Source organism: Passer domesticus, chromosome 2, assembly GCF_036417665.1.
Source record: "Passer domesticus isolate bPasDom1 chromosome 2, bPasDom1.hap1, whole genome shotgun sequence".
Taxonomy (NCBI): Eukaryota; Metazoa; Chordata; class Aves; order Passeriformes; family Passeridae; genus Passer; species Passer domesticus.
Window position 1 is genome coordinate 118,575,745 of NC_087475.1, and position 23,914 is coordinate 118,599,658.

The window sequence follows — 23,914 nt, forward strand, 5'->3', positions numbered from 1 at the left end:
TAAAGCACACAGGCTTTGCCCATTGTGAGGAAAGCTGCCTTCACCTTTGGCACGGAATTCAAGATCACTCACTCTCCTGCTTCTCCTATAATGCTTAGGTCCAACGGATGAGGAAGATTGCCTGACTTTAAAGTTCTCCTATTCTGTGAGGTTAACCTTCACTTTAATCCTCATACTTTCCATTCATTTTTGTGAGTGTGATTTCTTGAATATACCAGGTCACAGTCTTTGGCAGCAGAAAGAGAAGGGATGAAAGCCATTGTTGGACAAGAATGCTAATTCTGAGAGCGAGCATGGAAAGGTTGAGTCAGCCTGTGCCACATTGTGAGCGTTCAGCAATGTTCCATTCATTTGTGTGACAAGCCTCATTATGAGGAAGCTTTTTAAAAGCAGTTCATTCTGAGAGAGCTTTGGATACAGTTCCAAAAGCAGAAAATAAAACCTAGGAGGACAGACGAAAGCAAAAAGAGCAGGCAGAAGAAACAAGCAGGAAGGCACACAAAAATCAGCTCTTTTGCAAGTTCATTTTTTCATTATGTTTGACATTCTTTGGGAGACAGAACTGCTCTGCACACTTGTGGCCTCAGGCAGTGAAGCTGGAAGAAGATATTTCAAGAGCTGCAGAACACACACATAGCTGCATAACACAGAAAAGATATAAAAACTGAATTGACAAGATCGTGATGCTTACTTGCTCCTGAATTACATCAGCCAATGTAGTCTATGTTGCAGGAGAAAATTGCACATAGTTCTAACTATTTTTCCACTTATTTGGACCATTTGGTTAGTGATGAAAAGATATGATATCTAAAATTCAGCTGAAAATAAAAGTCAAAGCCAATATAAAGAGATTAGACAGATTTCCTGATGAAAACAAGCAGTACCTTCAAATTCTGTGTGATTTTCTGTAAGATGAGAGATACCATCTGCAACAGTTCTGATCACAGTTAGAAAAAATACATAACTTGATGAAGACCTATGGGTTCTAGTAACCTTTGTGACTGTCATTTTTAAGTTAATGTCACCATCACCAAGAAATTAAAAGAAAACAAAGTGTTTTGTGCTCCCTCTGCTGTTCTGGAGCAGCAGGTAGCTGACAAATGCCACATCCAGAGCTCTGATATTTGACAAAGTTCAGTGATGAGGAACTAGACTTATTAGCCAAGTAGAATTGAGGATTTAATTCACATGCTCAGAGAACGTAAAGAGAAAAGATTTCATATTAAAAATAATTTGATAGATAAAAGAAATAAAGTAGTGTTTTCATGAAAAGGAAATTTGTACTCATTGGATTTATAGGAAAAAACAAATGAGTTTGAGATAGGTTGAATTGTTCAAGACCAGGCTGGATGGGGACCTGAACAACCTGGTTTAGTCCATGGCAGTGGGGTTGGACCTAAATGGTCCTTATGGCTCCTGCCAACCCATCATCCTATGATTCTCTGGTCCTGCAGGAAGAGGAAGGAGTGATGTCAGAGTAGAGGGTGACCTCATTAATCTTCTTGGTCAAAAACTGAAAGAGATCACAAGTCCAATGGGACTTCTGAGATGAGATAGATTTGATTTACACAGAATGAAGCACCTCTTAACTTTCAGAAGAACAGAAGCTAACCTTTCTCACATAAAAATTGCATCAGTACATTTTTTATATCTGATTAAAGATGGGTTTTGTTTCCAGCATTAACTCAAGGGAAAACATGCATTGTAAATACAAAGTGGAATAAGGAAAGTACATGCATAAACATCAGTGACATATATAACCCCAACTTCCTCACTGGGAACTTGTGATGTTCCAAAGCACCAAAGTAACAACCAGCTTGATGTTTGAATACATTCTTATGATGCTAAAACTATAAAATAATATTCCTCTTCCAGAAAATGTATAATTGCACTACTTTGTCCTCTTTTTCTACTCTGTTACTACTTCTGCTCTGGAACTGCATCCATGCAGTCCTTCTACATGGGCCACAGTTGCAGAGATCAGCTGGGGAGTTCTCCTTTGGTGGCAGAACTGAAAGCCATCCTTGTCCCAGGGCAGACACAAGGCCCCCAAGGACAACAAGATCACATTAGCAGAGCACCTGTGTAAACAACAGGAGAACCAGGCCACCTTCTTGCTTCATCCCACAGCTCTGACCTTATCACGGTCTTCAGCACTTACAGAATTGCTCTTAAAAGCAATTTCAGAGGGATATAAAAGATCTTCCTTCAGCAAAGAAACTTGCATAAAAAGACACGAGAAAATTCCACTGGCATTTTGATTAACTTTAAGGAACAGAACTTGCTAACATAATGAAGCATGACACATCATCAGGACGATGCATTTATCTGGAGAAGTGTCAAATAGCACAGTTTCATGAAGCATGAATAGTGTGCATTACAGAAAGAGAAAAAGATTTAAGTTTTATTTCAACCTCAGCTACCAGCCCATCACCCCTAGGGTAGAGATACTTCCATATCCAAGATTGCATAGTTTAGAAAGCTACATAAAATATTATGGCATGAATAATAATGAAAGCATCAAACCCAGACTTTTTGTTTCTGGAAAGAGTAGGTAAATTCCATCTTTTCTATGATAATAATTTTCTTTCATTAAGGATACCCTAAGAAAAATTAATTCTTCCTTTAAAATAAAATGGACAAGGAATAGCACAAAAATTGAACTACTTACATTATTAATCTGATTCAATTTTATAAGAGAAAGGTAGTTTCAGGGAATATTTTCCTTGTGATATGCTGAAAAATGTGTTTTTAATGGGATGTGTATGCTTAAGTGTTCTGAGAGTTCAGGGTGATGATGTACAGCTGTGTCCTATTTCCCTCTGTGAAAATTACAACATCTATGAATTATGTTTATAACATCCCAAAGCCAGAGAGAGAGATCAGATCTGGCAGCATTAGGGTCTAATTTTAGAATGCACCCAGTTGCCTGATAATCATTTACACCAGAGATGCTACTATGCTTTCTTATGAACTGCAGCTTATTATTTGTAATATATTACAGAAAATAAACCCTGTCCTCATTTCTGCAGTGACTTTTGAACGACTAGAGCCATGAGAAAGGACTCTCAGCTTCCAGAGAAACAGCTTTAATTCCAGGACTAAGATTCAGGTCTTAACCCAGATGATGGAAGTCACCTCACAGGGTCTGGGCAAGTTGCTGCTCTGTTCTCCTCAAGAGATTGCAGAGGCTGTGACCTTTATGGCTGCTTTTGGGCCATCCACCCCTTCCTTCAGTGCCACATTCAGTCTGGTTTGGAAACCTGCTCACTGCTTTTCCTTTTCCTTCTATGCAATGTAATATTTAAAAATTATCTGGTTCCACACTTGGTTTTTTCCTAGTCCCTTTTGACTAATCAGACATCACTATTTCAGATGAAAATGTCCTTTGGTGTCCTGAAGATTCTATATCTGGCATCAGCACCACCCCAAAATTATGCAATGAGACATTTTAATGAGAAAAGTCTCCACCAAATAGGCAACATAGCTGCTAATGTCTCATTCTTAGCATTGTCACAATATTCATCAGGGCTATGCAAAGGTTTGGAATTAATTACTTCTAAGAGGTTTCTCTTCTGGAATTTTCAAGTGTCTTCATCAAGGTTTAAGTAAAATATTCTTAGATCATTACCTGAATTTCATCTTCTTAGAAACAAAAATTACACAACTGGAATAATAATAAGCAAAATTAAAAGGGGGAAAAAAATCCAAGAAACAAAAACAAAAAATCATAACTGTATATAGAGCAGGCACCATGGCTCTTTTTCACCTGAAATAATCAGACCAATTTCATTCCTTTTGTACCTAATCTAAAACGAGTGGAAAGAAAACGTAAACACCATCCTGAAAAACTGCAGAAGAATTACGGGGGTAGTGATACTTGAGCACGGTGCCCAGTTATTTTCTAAATATCAATTCCTGCACAGTATGGTCTGCTTGAGAGGTGTGAAAGATCAACAGCTGTAAAAACAGAGCAATAGCTGCACTGAAGTTTCACACCTGCATGCAGAGGCTCCTTCATCAACTGCATGAACTTTGTCCTTTAACTATAAGGCAAAAGGGCTTTTTAAGTGTCATGCTGCTGTTTCCTCAGTAAACAATGGGCATAATTAAAGCTATTAAGTATCCTTCAGGAAAAGGGTACCAGTATTAAGGTGGAAAAAATATGGCTTAGCTGGCTGGATTTGTAATTCTTCTACCAGAGATGATAAACCACTACCAAATTAAAAAAAAAAAAAAGGCTTAAAATACTCAGTTGTAAATGCAGTTCATAGTGAAGTGTTATGAAAAAATAGGCTTTTGACAAGAAAAGTTTAGTTTAGCACAGCATAATGTTTCACTGGGCTGCACTCCACTTAGTAAACAGAACTACCTACAGACCTGAAATAACATCGCTGGAGAAAAACTTGTGAGTTAGCAGAAGCATTTTGAAACTGTGACTTTAAAACTAGAACTCCGTGATATAGTAATCACTTGCTATTCTCAAAGGAGACTAAGAAGTAGAAGAAAAAGAGGTGTAATTTATCATTCTCTGAGCATTCTTTTTTAGTAGAAAAATGATGCTGACTGGAAGAATTTAGTTTGGGTTTTTCTTTTTTTTTCCAAAGCCATCAGCTATGTAAATGATACAGACCATATTGATAAATTATTAAAATGGAATGGAGCAAACCCCAAAATAGAAATCTGTGGCAACAGCTGTCCAAAACAGAATATCTTCATCTTTCATTTAGAAACCTCCAGCAGGTTGAGTGAGTCATTCCATACTGCAGAAATGCCTTTGGGATGTGCTCCTACTGGCATCCTTGTACCACCTGCTTGGGAAGTACTGTGCCATGGGCCTTAGCATTTGCACAGACTCGTGTGAGAGGGAAATGTCAGCTTCCATCTGATGTCTCAGTTTGTAGCTACAAAAGCCCTGCCTGCACAAGCCGTGGTCGGGTTTACGGAGGCAAGACGCACACACACAGGGAGGGCTCTGTGACTCTCATTTCAGGCAGGCTGAAATCTGCATCCTGACTTTTCCACCCAGCAAAGTGATTATGTGGTGAATGAACAGTAGATTTCATGCACGTTTCATGACTTAGCTACTAAATGGGGCTCCAGAAACACTGCCCTCTCAACTTCAGGCTTAAGGATTTAAAAGCTATTAGAAACACTTTTCCCCCCCTCAAATCTATTCAGTTATTGGTATGTCTTCCTTTTAAAAATATTTCCCATGTCATGGCTGAAATTATTTATACAATGATAGACCTCATGTTCTCCCCCTGGTCTTTTTATAAACAACATTTTTACATCTTGGGGGAAGTGGTCTGAAAAAAGTTTTATGTACAGTGTTTAGGCTGGGGAATGACTAGAGATAAGGTATCTGGAGAATAAAACTAACTGTACCCAACAGGTTATAGAATAACAATAATACATAAAAAAGTAAGGATTGAAAATTGGAGAGGCCAACAGAACTGAAATTGGAACTTTAAACTTCAGGCAGAAAAAATGTGTACAACAATCCTGTATTGTGAAGGAACTACACGAAACTGTTATGGTGAATACATTTCTTGGAAGCAGTTGGCTGGCCAATTAAACAGTTTCCCATTTTCATTTTTGCATTCTCTTTGATTAAAAAAATCACTTATTTAACAGAGAATATCCTAAAAGGAAGGCCACTAAAGCTGGTATGTACCAGTGTTTTACTGACATGGGACTGGTCCTTTCACCACAGGAAATATTTTACCTATTTAACACTAACATTTGGTCTGCTTACTCTTTGATGCATCTACACCATATCTTTATTCAGGGCAGCTCCTGTTCAGTACCCCATGATATTGAGTGCTGGAGCCAATTGCATTTCTATCACTAAACAAAAGTTACTTCCTTCTCAGAGCAGGAGGCAATAACAACTGAGAGTTTAAGAATCAGTATTTTAACTAAATCAATATTTCACAAATCTTGCAATCTCCTTTGAGTTCTTCTGACAGGACACAAAGTTAAATATTCAGGGAATTAATCAGGCACTCCACTGGAAAAATAAATGTTTGTTAATTACAGAATCATAGAATCATTTAGGTTGGAAAAGACCTTTAAGGTCATCGAGTTCAACCATAAGTGTGACAGTGACAAGTCCAACACTAAACCATGTCCCCCAGTGCCACATCTACACCTCCTTCAGACACCTCCAAGGATGGCAACTCTATCACTTCCCTGGGCACACTCTTCCAACGCTTGACAACCCTTTCTATGAAGCAATTTTCCATAAAATCTGACCTAAATCTCCCCTGGCACAACCTGAGGTGATTCACTCTTGTCCTATTACTGGGAGAAGAGACCAATCCCCACCTGATTCCATCCTCCTTTCAGGGGGTTGTAGAGAACAAGGTTCCCCTTGAGCCTCCTTTTCTCCAGGCTCAGCCCCACCAGCTCCCTCAAGCTGCCCCTCCCTCACAGGATTTGTGCTCCAGACCCTTCCCCAGCTCCATTCCCTTCCTCTGGACCTGCATGTTGATCCTCACTTCAATGTTTTTCCTGTAGTGAGTAGCCCAGAAGAAAACAAAGGATTCAAGGTGCTGCCTGGCACTGGTGATAAATGAGCAAAGAATAAACAACAAAAAGGGAGGCCTGAACACCTCTGAATACCCCAGACATTAAAAAAACCCCAAACAACAAAATACAAGTCCTCCTAGGAATAGCTAAATTACCACAGTAAAAGATGGTTTCTAAGCTTGATACTTTATTGCAGAGAGTGCATGGGAGCAGATCCATCCTAGTAAGTACTTAATTTTTATGCTTTCTTGATGTTCATTCCAATGCATTTACAGCAACTCACTTAAACTACATTCACTCTGAAAAATTAAGCCCTGGTGCTACATTTCAATCTTAAGAATTTATTTCATTGCCAGATGCTAGAAGGACACAGGAAATAAACACTTGAAAGTAGACAGAAGCTGTTTGTGCCTGGCTTACTTTACAGCTCTAAGATTTTCTTTTTGCACATACCATAAGCCTGTAAATCCCATATTCCAAGATTACTAGAAATAAATTCCAGGTACCTGAGTACTTTTCGAAGATTCTGGTTATGTCTATGTAGCTGGAAGCTCTGGTTTAGTGCATTTAAGAAATAAACAAAGCAATTTTAAACAACATCATTTTAAAGACAAATCACCTTTCTGAATCTCCAAAGAAGCAATCTCACTCAGACAGAGGAAGATCTATTGTCCTCTCATCCCTAGGCACAACTCCCATTAAAGCAGATCAAGAAGGGAATACATTTTCTTCTATTTGGATTTTTAAGACTATTTCAAATAAGATCCATGAAAATAATTAAGGCTGTTCTAATGGACAAGGCATTAAAAAAGAGAGCAAAGCACATACAGCAGGGACAGCAAAATGTGACAAATGGGTTGCTACACGAGCACCACCCCATTTTACTGGCTTCAGTGTATCACCCTTGTCTAACAACACTGAGATCAAAATCAAAAAAAAGAAAAAAACAAAATCAGGGTTTAAGACTCGAGCCCACAGCAGAAAACCAGCAATGGGACTCATTCTGGGATCTCTGCAGTCAACCAGAGAAATCTTGGAAAGCAATGAGAGGCGTAGAGGTGTAAGGAACAACCTCCCATTCTCCTTGTAGGTAACCTTCATTTAAAGCCCACTAACTTGTTTCTGCCTCAGAATCCATAACACAGAAATTTTAACTTCAGTGGTACGCTAAACATGAATATTAGGCTAATATAGAAATTTTTCTCCTTCCACTCTGGAAGCCACAGATGTTACTTTGTGTTTTTTTATGCAACAGCCTCACAATCTGCTTCAGAAAGAATTGGAACGGGTGGGAACTTCAAAAATGTATGACCACCAATTTGTACCCAGGAAATGCTGACTTAATTTCGAGACATTCAGTGGAAAATAAGATAATGTCACTTTCTGCTTTTCTCACTTTTAAATGTGCTCCTGGAACAACCAGCAGCAAAATTACACACATAACATACAAATATATCCTACATACCCTATGTAATCTCTCTGCATGATTTCTTCTAAGAGGTGAACAAAGACCATTCAGTACTCTAGGCCTGACAGATATTCTCAGCACCCCAGAGTAACTGCCCTCCATGTGCTCCATTTGTTTTGGAGTGGAGCCAGATAAAACACTTGAAGCTTAAGTTCATTTTTTACCCCCAAATGCTTCTGTATTCTTTTACACTGTTATAAAGAAGAAAACACATTGTGTAGTGTCCTATTAATACTATAGATTCATTGTTCACAGACAGATTGAAAGCTGTCTGGGAATAAATCAAAATAAAGATTTTTTTACCGAGTCACCAAAATCTAAACATTTTTTGTTACAACTTCATACTTGACATATAGAGCATTTATTTTGTATAATATCAGTGTTAAAGCTCTTTTATCCCTTCCTTCTGTTACCATGTTTGAAAAGAGGCAACAAAGTGTTCTGACTTTTGACCAGCTTCCTTTGTGTTTATAGTATTTCATGCCATAGCTTTTGGGTCTGAATATGCTATTCAGAGGGAAAATTATGTCCCATCCTACTGATACTTCTGTCCTTTGGCTCAACCAGTTATATATTGTTTTCTGTGGCAGATACGCTCAACTCCTTAACCAAACCAGGAGCAGTTTAGTACAAGCTCCAAAGGAGGCAAAGGGCTGGGCTTTAACCAGGCCAAGAACTTCTCCAGTTCCAATCTGTTGTTGTTTCAATCAAAACCCTCTCAGGAGCAGAGTGACACAGGGAGCATCAGTGCAAATGAGCTTGGAACAGGATCACACCATTAGCACATAAATAGCAGGTGGCTTTTCCTAAACTCATTCATCAAGGAACAAAGAAACTTGTGGATACAAGGAGCCTCATGCATACCTTTTCCGCCCTTGTAATCTGACTTCAAGCCAAGCACTTTATGCCATAATTATGACAGTCTAAGCAAGCTTTCTTTGAGTTCTCCCTGGTAAGTGGCCTGGCTGCACCAGCAATCTCCCCTTGAGCTCAGACACCTCTCAAGGTTCTCCTTGAGGCACAGAGAACTCTGAGCAACAGCAGAACTTTGGTAAGTGACCAGTGTAATAAGTAACCTTGTATTGTAGTGCACTATGATTTTGTCTTTGTCTAATTTTGATTTTTGTCTTGTTCAAATGATTATGCAATACAGTAATGGTAATATCACCATTGAACTTTGTTAAGCCATGCTTTAACAACATATTTCAATTTTTAAAAAAAAGTTTGTGACACTGTAGCTTAACTGCCAAGAAGAATTATATATAATGACAGTTTGTTATTTCTTATGTGAAATGTATTTAGTTTAGCCATTTATAAAAAGAAAACTCACAAAAATAATTATTTCCCCAGAACTAGATGGCAAGAAGAAAAACAATAGGTTTCCTTCCTAACCGTTTCCAAGGATGCTTCTTAACAACTTCCATGTTAGGGAACAGCCCTTTTTCTCCAGCTACAGCAATAACAAAAATCTCTTTTACATGAGAACTTTCTTCTCTATGACCCACAAACAGGGCAGATTTATCTTCCTGACTCTCTATTTCTGTATTGTGATGAACAAGTACAGCAAAATATTACTTATGTCGATCAAAGCCATTCCTGTTTTACTCCCAGTTCAGCACAGTAGTGAGATTAGTAGCTATTCCCATGTTACCATTCAACAAGTATCCAGAGAAAAAAAAGATTTTCAATTTCTAATGCCAATAGTGACCATTTTTTGTCCAGTCTCCAGCCCAGTCAGTGGTTGGTATGTAGGAGTGTGTGTACTTGCTGTAGACTCTGAAGTGTAAAGGAATTGTCATACTGTCAGTGAGGCAGGGCCTCACTGTGCTAATCTGATTTTGCAGTAACTCTGTGGACTAAGTTGTTTTAGTAAAACTCTCCCTAAGGATATTAAAATATGAGCAATTGTACTGTTTGGTACAATTCTTTATCTGAATCAGTCCTATCAGCATATCATAAAATATTCCCCTACTTTATCACATGCATTATTTTCTTCATTGCACCATTGAAGAAAAGAGTATCTACATATGAACAGTAAAATTAGGGAGCTGAGGTTTGTTTAAGGTTCTTTCTGGTGACTTCTGTGCTCTTTCTCTTTTTCTGTGCTGTTTGTCTTTTCTTTTTCTCCTAGGATATGGAGCAGAAAAGACAGGCAAGAGATTGATATGAGAACAGACTGCAATAAGTAAAGTATTATCCTCACGTATAATTGGAGAGTGCTGTCTTTTCTGCAGTGCTGGTGCCTTTTTCAGATAAAAACATTAGAATTTTAATACCAAATCATATATGTGAAAAGTTACTATTTATAAATATGCCTAAACTGCTTTGAAGTTTAGCATGTATACTTTTGCCTTGTAAGTGACTTAAGGGTTTTGAAAAACTCTTAATAGATATATGGTATAAGGACAAATGTTGGTCAGGTGAAGTCTCCTCAATGCTTGAAGTCAGGCATGATTTACTGTTACAGATACACAAACAGAACATTGTGCTGCTCTCACAACTCCTGTTGACAACAACCAACTTCTCTTAATATTGCTCACACATTTCTCAGAAATGCCTCAGTGGCTTCAACATGGAGGCTTTCACTCTTAGAGAAGCACTGTGAAGAAATACATGTTTAAGTGACCAAACCACAAACCTTTCTGTGTTAGAGCAATCCATAAGAAAACATTTTCATCACCCGTGGTCAGACAGAAGAATTCAAGAAAGCTGGTGACACAGGACTTGGTGCTATTGCCCACTGTAACAGTGGGCAGTAGCAGTGTTTGTCTTGCCAATATGCTGCAGATTTTGCCTTTGTGTTCCCTGACTTGCCTTTAACAGCAGGATTTCCAAAGTCAAAACACATACCAAAGAACTGGCCTTTTCCCATGGATGGGGAAGGTCTCACCTTCAGCAGTGACACATTTCCCTGTACCTGGGGGCAGAGCCACTCTGCCTTCACCAGAAGAAACAAATTACACACCACCTGGCCTAGTACCACTACCTAATACAAATATCCAGAAACTCATTATTTAAACCATATTAACCATACATATTTCCCCTCCTCTGCATTATATACACTGTGCTAAACTGAATCCATTTCTTTTCATAGCGTGTAGTTCCATTTCCTGACTTGAGTTCTCTGACTTTTTTTTTTTCTTTGTTGCAATATGATCCCTCCCAGTAAAGAGAGCTTCAGCCTTTTTAAAGGAGTGAAATGCTAGGTACTTTCATAAATAGAAATATTTCAATTATTCTTTGATTCTTTTGCACCTCTATAACACTCTGGAATTCCATTTAGAAGACCATCTCCATATAAAAACATATCATTTGGCAACCTTGATGCAGACTTTTCTTCTGTTTATGTGAAATATGCAGCTATTTCACCTATGTATTTTAACCCAGACTCTACATTCTTCACCATCATTCTTTGGTTCACAAGCTTAAAAAAACCTTCTTTAGATCTATTTCCCTGCTGTCATATTTTCCTTTAGATATATTCTGAAGAAAGCCTCTTTTTGTGAACTGAAAAATGTCATTGCGTGCTTTGTACTGTCTAATTTTTTTATCTTATTAATACCAATAGTATAATGTATTTGAACACCACAATATTTTCATTAGATTCATTGGGGGTCTACCTTTTTCCAGCACTACTCTAATGTTCAGATAATGAAGCGTGGGGGCTGAAATAGATAGCCTGCTGACCACCTGAACCCAGAAAGATTAAAATGTATGATTCAAAGCTGTTTGAGGGCTATGCCTTCTGGAAGAAAGATTCCTGTAGTGCTCTATCATTAACATCTAGACACTTCGTACTGGAAAACCCTGATGAAAGCAGGAATTCAATTGCTGCACATAGCCAAAAATACACATTCAGGCAAAATGCTAGGGACAGGAATAAGGGTTATTGAGATACACTTATACTATCAATTAAGCTCTTTGAAGACATTTCTTTTTCTTCTGTAAAGATTAAACATTTAGGTAGCTCAAAAACGAACAAATAACTGAAGCAAAATACCACCTTCGGTATTCTTGTGAAAGAGGCAGAAAATGGCACCAACAAATATCAAACAAGAGAACAAATGCAATCTGCTGATAATAACACTTCCTATGAAATTTTAACCTCCAGAAATCAGGTGTCAAGAAAAAGGAATAATTAATGAATTGGAATATAGGCAGTAGTAAGATCAACTATAGCAAATACATTGTTATCAGAAATTATTTTTTGCAAACATACTGGTGATAGACAGGGAACTGCAGGGGATTTTCAAAATTTCAAATTGCAGGTTTTGTGAGAGGTATAAAGTAGGTGGAAAACACAAAAGATTCAGCAACAGTAATTTTCATCAAAATTTGCTTTAAAAATGAAAATTGTCAAAAACCTTAAATGAAAATTTTGTTTATGTTTAATTACTTCAAAATAGCTGCAGTCAATGAATTTGGAGGCAATACCTGGTCTTTGATTTTTTCAAGACCCCTAGAAGTTAAAGACTTTGTCTTGTATCGTAGCCTATGATGATAGGTAGCCAATGACCCCAGGTATTTGCTATAGACTGTCAGAAGAGATTCTCTCTGTCTTCTAACAGTCAAAGCCAAAAAACTCCTGTCTCTTTGTCAGGTGGCTTATTGAGTTCACTGAGGTTGTGGCTTTACTGAATTTTCAAAATAAAATTTACAGACAGATGACCGAGAGCATAACCTGGACTACTTTAAAGGACACATTTGATTATCAAAACACAACAACATTAATAAATGCTCTATTTTTTCCAAATGTAACTGCCCTTTGTTATCTTAAATATGCTTTGTATCTCCCTGTCTTCTCACATCAAACACACATTGTGATTGCAAAGTGCAACCTTTCTGGCTTACTTCCTCAATGTTATGTCCAGATGTATTGCACAAACTCTCTGATGAGGACCATTTATTGTACCTGAGAGCCCTGAGAATTTGCTTCTGTATGGAATATTGCTGCCAAGTCAGAGTCATCTGCACTTCAGAGGAATATAAAGTGGTAAAAATCAAATTCTCTTTGACACCTTGATCGTGCCTCGAGGCTACAAATCTGATGGTTTTTGATTAGTGAAAAACATTGTGGTTGTGAGAACAGGTGGAATATGACAATTCAAGATGTTCCTAAAATGTAGTAAAAGATAAATAGACTTCAGTGCCTTTGACAGGTACTTCTAAGAGATAACTATAACCACTTCAGTCTCAAAGGCTTTTTGGCCATGAATGAAACTTTTGGTAATCCATAGGCATTGTGACAAATTGTCAGCTCTCCTGCCTTATTTTTAGGCACACTGGAGTTCAACCTACCCTCTCTGCTCTCCAGGCTATTGGGATACTTCTTTAGCATTTGAAAAGTTGGATGGGTTGCTATTTATCTTGCTGTGAAGGAGAGTTTTCTCACATAGCAAATCATCTTACAAGGTGTTAACATTTCCCATTCCCACTCATCAAAACACTTACCACGAAACAGATGCACCAAAGACGAATCAAGTTTGAACTCATAGTTGAGTTATCAGGCTTCACTTTCAACAGATCTGTGTGGATCTGTGTAGACACAATTCAGATAAGAAGGTAAAGCTGAGCAGACCAAGGAACAGCAATCTGCTGTTCCCTAAGTGCAGCTGAAGTAAAGTTTACTTCCTCTCCTGTGTACTACATGATATTTTGCCCTGGCCAATCAAAAGCAGAGGATATCAAGATTTGCTCTATTTTTACCAGCTGTTCATGGCCCCATGAGTTATTCCCTCCTACACCATCACTGCAGAATTTAAATGTCCTGTACGTAGGAGAGTTTTCACTGCTCCTGTGCCCTCCATCAGAGTAGGAACTCTCTATTACGTGCAGAGCCACCAAAGAAAGGCTGTGCTAAAAGATGGAGAGGAAATGCAAACTGTACAAAAGCAGTTGGATAGGTTTTCAAGGCAAAAAATGTGCTTTTGGGTAAAAAAAAAATCAAAAGTGGCATCCAAGTTTGGTGCCACCACCTAATATTCTCCTATTTGTAATAATTCATCTTAAAAGAGACAAAAGAATATTATTTGCCATAGCTGAACTATGCTGACTTCTTTTGAAGTGTTTGTCCTGTTAATCCTCATAAACTCTTAACAAAATTATCATTGTTGCCAGGTACATTAGTACGTTATTACCAGTGTGAATTCTTTCACTTGTGAGTCCTCCAGGAATTTTAGCAAAAAAATGTTTGCCAAGGAAAGATCACAAATTGAAGCACCTGCTTTACACTAATAAATTCACTAAGAATGTCTTTCTTCAGAGCATAATGAGTAGTCATAAGCTTTTATCACTATGAGACTAAAGAGAACTAATTTGACAGTTCTGCCTTCAGTCCTCTTCACACTTATTTTATATCAAAATAACTCCTCTGACTTCACTGAGATTGTTTCTGCTTTGTACCAGGTTTTGAAACTAATCATATCCAAATTCTTTTATTTCAACAATGTCCTCACTTTTCTTACACATTTTAGGAAATCCTGAAGGAACTGTGAGTGGGACCACCCTTGGGTTGTGTGTGCTCCTTTGAACAGAAAAGCTAAGTTATACACTGTGTAAATTCCCCGGATGATTTGACAGTAGTAACAATTTAGGGCTGCTTTTTGGAAGATGTCTCTCTGACTTAAGGCCTTTCATTAGTACTAAGCAAGTCTTTAATCAGTGCCTTCTGTCCTCTCCTGTAGGTAAAAAACTAATCCAAGGAGCTGTTGAGGACAGAGACAGTCAGATTTTGCCAGCTCTGCAGTTACACGCCTGCATGATTTCTCAGCATTCCTGCTTTTACATATGCACCTGTAGAGAAAAAAAATGTACCTATAGTGGGTACTGCAGCCAATGCCATATCCAAAATACACCCAGGCAGGCTCTTCAGGTGCCAGCACAGAGAAGGGAACTTTTCACACTGTATTCAGGGCTGCATACAAGAGCTTGCTAACCACACTCATGCTTGATTAGTACATGTATAGGGTACTATTGATATTATTCAAACTGTAACAGGGCTGGATATTAATACCAGAGCATTTAATGTAAACATAAATGGAAAAGTCTTACCTGGGAACTCTTTGTGCAAAAAAACATGTTGAGAAAGTGAAGTCCTCACAAATGAGAGAGCACCTGGATGCATCTGTGCCTGTCCGTGACATGGGGGCTCCCAAAGGAGTTTTGCTGAGATCCCCTTGTGGATTCATGCAGGTGCTGTTGCAAATTTCCTTCACTTAAAAAGAAGATGTGCTGCTTTTTTTTTTCTTTTTTTTTTTTTCAGGCAAATCCTCACTCTGTCTCTTCATATCAAATTATACCAAGCATTTAGGCCTAACACATAGTATGGATGAAATCAGGAGAAAACCCCATAATTTACCTAGCTTTTGTGGGGGCTGGTTACAATAATTTCAAGCCTAACACAATTTGATAACTATTTTCTTTCCACTGCTTTATGAAAAGACTCTCAAACAAAGCAGAGCTGGTGAAATTTCTTGTCTACAATCATTTCAGATAAATCAAATAAATTACATGGCCAAAAGGTTACACAAATTATTTAAACATGTGAGTTAAGTCTTATGGGACCCATAAACATTTCTCAATGATGAAACATAACAATAAGAGTTTTCTTTGTGGAGGTTATGCTGAGGTTCTCTTGGATTCTTTATATATAAAACCATAAAAAGTGATTCCTAGGGTATATATATTAAATTAGGTTCCCTCTACTCCTTACTCGTAGCTAATATTTCACTAAAATCTAATAGCATTTTAGCTATAAACAATACAATATTCTCCATACAGGATATGTTGAATGCTTACTAAAGCACTGAAAAAATAAAAATAGTATCTGGTTATTTCACACACACACAAACACACACACACAATTTAAAAAATATATAATTTCTTTAAAACATGAGTCTTAAACTGAGTAATGTGCAACACAAAAGAATTGTTAAACAGTAGAATACAATGGGAAATTTAAAAATTGCAATTAAATATGTTGCAGCACACTTTGTTTATATTTCTATTCCCGGTTTACAAAGATCCCAGTCCCCTGTTCTTATTGCTATTCCAAAGTTCCCAAACATGGCATCACTGCCTTTTGTAGATGCAGTTTCTGCAGTAAGTACATCTTACAACCATCAAACATCATATGATGAGCAAATAGATTTAAACCATCTTTCCCTTTCTTCCAGACCAAATACTTCTGTGGTTTATAAAATAATATAAACAACACCAATACATTAAAAATGTTCTGCAACATATAAATCTTGGATTTTGGTGTACAATAGGTATATGCAGAAATTGTAGTGAATGTTCAGATTATTACTTCTCAGAATCTGATCTTTCATCTTTGAAGAAAATTAGAATTAAATTAGTTGTTTTATAGTGTTTGTAAGGGGTGATGAAACTTGTATCTGCAGCCACTGTCAACATATATATCCAGAGATTTTTATTTCAAAGTATAGACTTGATCACTTGCTCAGGAAAATATTACTACAGATTTCAATATGTAAATGTTACAGTATCAATTATTTATGGAAGAAAATATTGAAAATTAATAGCAAAACACAAACAACCATGGAAAGATGTATAGATTCAACAATGCTGATAGACTTTTTCTTGTTGTCTTGGACAAAAATTGCAAATAGAAAATAGCCACAAAATTATAGATTTAAAACCACTAAAATTCAAGCTCTAGTAAATGAAACTATTTTTCTTGTCATCCCTCAGGACCACAATGTTATTACATAAGGGAAACAGAGGAATAAGACATATTGTTTCTACAACTAATTCTCAGAAACTATTTATGTATTTTATAAAAATCAGATCACCTAGGGGTTGTTTTTCTCTGGATGTTATTGTTAAATTTATTCACTCTAAATATATGTTTCCAATATTCCTGCTTTGAAGAGAATGCAACATCTCATAAAAAAACATTTGAATGTCAGCTATTTTGTGTCATTCTGTTGATAATTTGCCACTTTTACAGTTGCACTTTCACACACATGAACAAAGGAATTATTTAAATTGTTTATTTGTTGTCTAATGCTAAATATTCATATGTGAAGGACAGCAAACTTTTTCAGAAGACTAAAACGTATCAGGAGCAATATTGTCATTAAATCATTCAGAAGTTTTATATGCAAAGGTCTTTTTTCAGCAGAACATGTGCAGTAAAACTGGATAGTAGTTTGAGTTGGTTTGAGTTTTGTGGGTTTTTTACTATTACATTGCCTATAAGATTTTAAAAACAAACTTTTAGCTTCATCTAGCTTATATGCTATTTAAAACATTCAATGTTACTGTAGTTGTACACACTCCTTTTCAGGGAGCTATGCCAGACTTTTATATGTTCTGTTCATCAACACATTAAAATCCACACCTTGGATTCTCTTTCAGACAGCAATTTGCTGAGCAGATACAACCATTAAATTTCTTTGAAAGAGCATTAAATAGAGAAAGCATTAAAAAACCCACCTAGTATTTAAAAATATACAGAGTTTTTTGGTTCAAATCTAGAACTAAATCCTATTCCTCAAATTTTATTGCCAAAAGAAGCTTGAAAATATTTCTTTTGGATTAGAGATATTCTGGGTCTGGCTCCTTAAGGTGGCCACAGCCCTACAGATTCTAATAACAAAGTGTGTCTGATTTTTAGATCTGGATAAGCTCATTTCTAATTTTCTAGTAGTTGTAAAACAAGAGTTTACATTGGTTGCTGCTCTCTGACTCCTCGAAGCCCTTCACCACGTGAACCTACAACTGTCATCCTTCATTCCCATTTTTGGAACAAGCAATCTGTCAGTCAACAAGTCCCCACCCTGCAATCAGTGTAGGGGTTCAATGAGAGAAGAGATTTTTCCCGTTCATCCAGATGACAGCTATCCTGCCTTGATTTTAACCTACATCTTAAATTCTGACCATACAGTGCATGAAAAAAAACAGACACACCCATAGGTGGCTCCATCTGGTTTTTCTGGGGGGAAGTTGCAGCAGGGGGGTGTTGCTGTGTTTGTCATTTTTTTGCCCCTGTTTTGTTTGATTTGTCAAGCTTTGATTCTAGACAAGTGTTTTACATTAAGATTGGGACCTCACACTTGTTTGATGGCAAGCACAGCTATTGTAAATATATCCAAATTTAACTTAAACATACCTGTAAAATTTCCTTGTTAACATTTTCAAATTTGTGTAAATAGATCCAGCTCAGTTTATACTCTCCAGCAAAATATGTCTCTAGTCAGTGGAGATGCAGGATTTCCAAGTAGATTTTCTCTTTGCTCCTTACTTGGGAGGGACTCACTCAACCTTTGTCCATTCTGCCTTTGGCTGTCCAGCTGTGGTAGTAATTTTTCTGACACTCCTACTCTTTGCAAACAATGCTGGGATGAACTCATATTTTGTTCCACTCATATTTGAACAATGAGCATGAAATAGTTATTTTATTTTATTTTCACCAAGCTGGCTATTTTACAACAGCTGGTGACAACCTCCAAAAAAATTAGGTCCAGCTGTCAATCTCACCAACTGTCTTGTCCTTAGGTCCATTCATTAGTGGAGAAGCAGTATGTGAATGCTGATGTTTTTCTATAGCTGATGCTTTTCTATAGCTAACATCCCCACATACAGTGAAAGCTGATGAATTTACTATGCTGTCAAACTAATTTATTTAATGAGTTGAATATAAATGTTTTACTTAAACCAGCTATTTACCAGTTACAGCAACAGAGTTCTAGTGAATACTGAAAATGTGTACAATAAAAGACAAGAACAAAGAAACAAATCATACAGGGGTTTTACCAAACAGGTCTCCTGAGACAGCACAAAGGAGCCACAACCACCCTCAGGAGCTCACCTTTTATGGATACATGCTCTATGGTGCAGGCATACCTTCCATGGGAAACAAAAAAGCCTGGGAAAAATTATCTGGAGACAACCAGTACAGTCAAAGACATTTTTAAACAATGTTTGCTTCTTATTGTCAAAATGTTTATGATTGTGTATCTCCAAAGCTAAAAATATTCCTGTTGCTTGAGTAATGCACTTAGAGGAAAGGGGGATGGAAGCCAAGCATGCTGTTTCCTTGAAGAATTTGACCCAACCAAGGGATTTTCAATGTCTTAAAAATTATTATTTTGGCTTGCCAGCTTTAACAAGGGATCCAACCTGCTGAGTACAAATGATGCTACACTGGGTCAGTACTTGGTATTCAGTATCTTGGTGTGCAGAGGGAAAACTCTACCACAGTCTGCCAAATAAGGGAAGCTTAAAGCCCCATCAAGAAGAAACTGCTCCAGTGCATCGTTGCCATGAGGTTGTGGAAATGGTTTTCCCATGGAATGAGGAACCCTCTGACAGTAGCATAAAATTAAACTGAGGCAAAGCACAAATTGTCCTGTGGTTCACTTGTTTCCTGATGACACAGGCTGCCCTGTGCCACAGGAAAAAAAAAAAAATCTGTCTGCACATACACTGCAAACCCTTCTATTTATTTAGCTATGGACAAATTATTTTTCTGTGGGCAGATTTTGAATATAAATTGAGGTCCAGATCTGGCATTCTTTGACATGAGTAATCAGCAGTGAGGCAAATTGCAGCTTCCTAGTAGGACTAAAAGAGCAGTACAAAACCAACATCCTTAGCATCTGAAAGCTTTACCTTTACAAAGTAGAAATGAATAGTGACAAGCTGTCACAGCTTGAGGAACACCACAAAGGAAAATGGGAGAGGAATGTCTCTGCACTTCTGAAGTCAGAGAGCTGGTATCACTCTGCATCCAATGCCTATATTGACATCAAATCCAAACTGTGCCTAACCCTACACTAGTCCTGCCATCAACAGAGAAAACATTCCAGAGTGGATAGAACAGCAGTTTTATTGTTCTATTATACACCTTCATACACGGGTAGAGAGAGTATGGCACAGAATAGTTGGGGCCGGATGGGACATCCTGAAATCAGCTAGTTCAAACCCATGGTAAAGCAAGGTCAGCTTGGGATTTTTCATTGTCTTAGGGATTTTTGTGTGCTTTTTTCCTTTGTTTTAAAAAAATGTACGATACTTTAATGAGAAAAAAATGAAATACCTGAGTGTAGTCTGCAAGGATGGAATTGGGAGCTTGAGAAGAGAGGGTAAAACGTGACAGCCTCATCTCTATTATCCAGCGAAGAAGTGCTCATGAAGAGTGACCCAGCCTGTCACCGGAACAAACCTGAATTCCTTCAAGAGACATTCTGGAATGAGCTGGAACAAAAAACATGGGCTTCAAAATCCAGGGGTGATACAGCTCCCTGATTTTACCCCACAGACTCGTGGGGATGCATGACAGAGTCCTGCTAATGCACCAGCACTCACCTCCCTCTGCAAAAAGGGCTTTTCTCACTCTGACTGAGCTCTGTGAGAGCTTGATGCTTCCTGAGCATTTGTTAACCTCCGTGTGTGCTCACACAAGATGCCAGGGGCCTCTGTGCCAGAACAAGTGTCTTGCTTGCTCTTCTGTCACCACAGCTTTGCCTTCACACTCCTGACTGAAATAGCTGTGCTGGCAGAATCCAGGGTGGATCTGTGCTTGGTTCCTGGAAACAAAGGAAAAGCACTTAAGGGAAAAGAATGTTTGAATAAATTTGAAATGTGCTGAAGACTGAAATACAGGATAAAATTTAGATCTCTATTGTTGTTACATAGCTTGACATCTGAATTCTTGCTATTCTATTCAGGTTCAAAATCCCCCACCTCATTGTGATTGCTGAGTGCTTGTTGGCACAGGTTGAGATTTTCAAAGGACTGCAAAGGAAGATGAATTTCAGTGAGATTTGAGCAGCTGATTCTCCCATGATACCCTGATAATGCCAGTACACAAAATAAGTTTTTATTATGTTTTAATTAGCTCCTATTTTATTCTGATTTTTTTTTAAGTACTTAGGGTTCAAACACCAGAAATCAGCCCATGGTGCTGAGAAATTAATTGTTGATGCTAGGTCCTTTTCTAAGATTAACCATTGCATCAGCAAACACACAAGCACACACAGGACATACTGCTCTTATGAAAATCACAGTCCATCTGAAGGTAAGGGGAGATAGTATTAGATAAACAGAGAAGGCCACTTTGAACAATATGTCCCCAGACTGAAATACAGGACTAACTTTGGAAAAAAAAAAAGTCGCAGATGGCAAGGCTCCGGCTAAAGAAAATCTAGTTACAGCAGAGGAGGAAAACATATGTTCCAGATACATCCTATAAATAGACTAGGTACTCTTATGGGATATATCAGCATTCAAAACAGCAGGAAAAGAAAAGGCCAGAATAAATGTGCAGGTTTTGGGGTTTTTTTTCAGTCCCATCAGTCTCCTGAATGCATCTAGTGGCATTTCAGAAGAGGTTTTTTTTTATTTCATTATACGTTTTAAAATCTAGTGTTTGATTCAAAATAAAGCTAATTTGCATTGGCATAGTGACTTAACTCACTGGTGTATTATTACTGTGTAAGCAGGTGTACCAGCAACTGCAAATAAATGCTTGCTGATGGAATCCCAGCAGGATTTCTGATGAGTTTTCATTTTGTTGAACCTCACCCAGGAAATTATTGTGTAAAAAGCTTTGCTCTTAGTTCTTTGACTGAAATATTATTTAGCTACACCTGGCCAAATTCATGGCAATTATAGTAACTGCCCATAGAGGACACAGGAAAAATCCCATCTCTTTTTAAATCATTGCCTCAAAACCCACGTATGAGCAGTGAAAATATCCCCTTCAGATTAATATGCACAATGAGACTTCTGATCCAAGTGCTGTTCACTCTATAACCTACATAGAGAAAGATAAAATGAAAGTTTTAAGGTGGAATCTAGGGTACTCACCACTGGAATATTCTAAGTGAAAGTATTTTAGAGTGAAATATGTAATTAAGAGCAAAAGTGTTTCCTATTATAATGGTTCTGGCAAGATATTTGATTATGTTGTTAGAGTTCATTTTTGTTTTATTATTTGGGCTGAGAGATTGTTTTGGTCTTTGAGGCTTATTTGATTCAATTCAGAATACCTAAGAAATGCTGCAAAGGGCACTGCATGTCCCACATTCTACACTCTGCCATGAAGGAGTTATTTAGGTCAATCTTTCATACCTACAGTAAAAAGGAGGAAAAAAGTTTTCAGTAAAAGGCTGAAGAATAGCAATTGATGCTTTCATACAGATCCTCAAGATTAACCACCAAAAGAACATACAAAATCCACTGCTATATAAAGATTTGAAAGTCACCTTCAAATATTACCAGGGTGATTATTTGAAAGCCAACAAACAAGATTTAAATAAATATTTCCCTTTTCCTACACTAGCAAGTGGCCATTTACCAAAGAGTGGGAATTGAAATGAGTTTTCCTATTGATTGCCATGAATGCTTATGAATTCTTCTAAGTGATAACGATGAAAATTACCATCCAATGTAAAAAAATTTATAAAGTTTCTTAAAAAAGACTGCTATGAAAGGTTCCATAGAGGAACTACACCAATATTTGTGAAGTATATTGACCTACTTTTTAAAAATCTTATTCTAAAAAAAATTTATACACTCAAGGCAATATGAATGTTTTCCAGCTTAAAGCTAAATTTACCTTCCTGCTTAATTTCAAAATGACATCCTATTGCACAAAATTACTTACCAGTGATATGGGCATCACTGGGCAGAGTTCCTGCAGTATCAGGAACTTAATCCCTGAAGCAGCATTGGGTATTACCTGCCATCAGCTGGGGGAACTGATGCCTTGGTATGATTTATTAAGGCATCGTTCTGAGCTCCATTCATTTCAGCACACCAGACCAAACAAAAAAATTTAAAATATCCATCCCCTGAACAGTCTCTGCTTCACAGCTCAGCTTTTATTACTTAGAGCTTTCAATACCATGGCAAGATTTGCAGAACCATCTTGTCCTGCTGAGAAACTCTGATTTGGAAGGACAAATCAGAGATCCTCACAGACGTCAAGCTTCTGAATATCACTTCAAGATGCTTTTCAATTGTGAAAATACTTATGCATGGCTAAAGGAGGAGAGGGAGGACAGCACAGCCACTTCAATATCTACATACAGACCTAACTCCTGTTAAAATCTCTATGGAATACCTTGAGGAGGTTCTTATGTATATAAAAAGTCACCATTTGCTTTGGAAACGTAAATCTCTCACACCATTTAGCTTCATTTTCATGGCTTGCCTTTCATTTTAAACGAAAAGCAGCGTGTGAATCAGAGTATAGAGAACAAGGTGTTTTTAGGAAGCCATTATGTGGGTACTACCTTTTCTAGGATGTGAATTGGAGTTTTTTACTTTGCAGTGCCCCACTCATTTGAGGAATAGTGTCATAGGTGCCATCACACAGGTGCTTTGGAAGGGCCTCTCCTGGGAGTCAGCTGTGATTGCAGCCTCTCATCTCTCTGAAAAGTACCTGCTTCTGTTTCTCAGCTCCTGCTGACCTCAGCACTCAGCTAAATGTCCTGTTCCCTGCAGGGGCTAGAATCCTATTTTCCCCAGAAAAACAGGCTCCTGATAACTTCCTGCAGAGCCAAGTCAGAAGGTTTCTCCCAGCTTTGTGATCCCACTCGCCTGCAAGCAGAGCAGGGGCAGGAACTGTTACCTCTCCTGCAAGCACAATTTCTGCCTATTTACCGAGTTGTGATTCACAAATCATGAGAACTCCAGATTTAGCAGAGCAAATTATAGAAAAGCAGAAGTCCTGCTCCTTCTTCCCACTTGGCCTCAGGTCCCAAGAGAAGCCTGAGATTCAGCAAAAGCAAAAAACCCAGCAACTCTCCAGAAGCCATGTGCAGACTGGGGAAACCTTCTCTAGAGGAAAATGAGTTTGTTTGAGGGGGAAGGTTGCATGTGGTTTGCTTTTTTTTAGTAGGTTTGTTTTTTAAAATTTAATCAGTGAAGTAATGAGAA

General features: G+C 37.7%; 2 long non-coding RNA genes across 3 annotated transcripts in view; one reads left to right on the forward strand and one right to left on the reverse strand.

Annotated features, from left to right (window-relative positions):
• Positions 1-4: 4 nt before the first annotated feature.
• On the forward strand, positions 5-678 carry LOC135295629 (uncharacterized). Its single transcript, XR_010357763.1, has 2 exons — positions 5-145; positions 219-678. It is a non-coding gene; the product is annotated as an uncharacterized LOC135295629 (long non-coding RNA).
• Positions 679-13,448: 12,770 nt separating this feature from the next.
• The window catches only part of LOC135294965 (uncharacterized), a 47,945-nt gene continuing 37,479 nt past the window's right edge, over positions 13,449-23,914 (reverse strand). For both annotated transcript variants that reach the window (XR_010356980.1, XR_010356979.1), the window contains 4 exons: positions 20,336-20,556; positions 20,067-20,224; positions 15,053-15,215; positions 13,449-13,537 (listed from right to left, as the gene is read on the reverse strand). This is a non-coding gene — a long non-coding RNA (uncharacterized LOC135294965). The remainder of the gene's footprint in view (positions 13,538-15,052; positions 15,216-20,066; positions 20,225-20,335; positions 20,557-23,914) is intronic.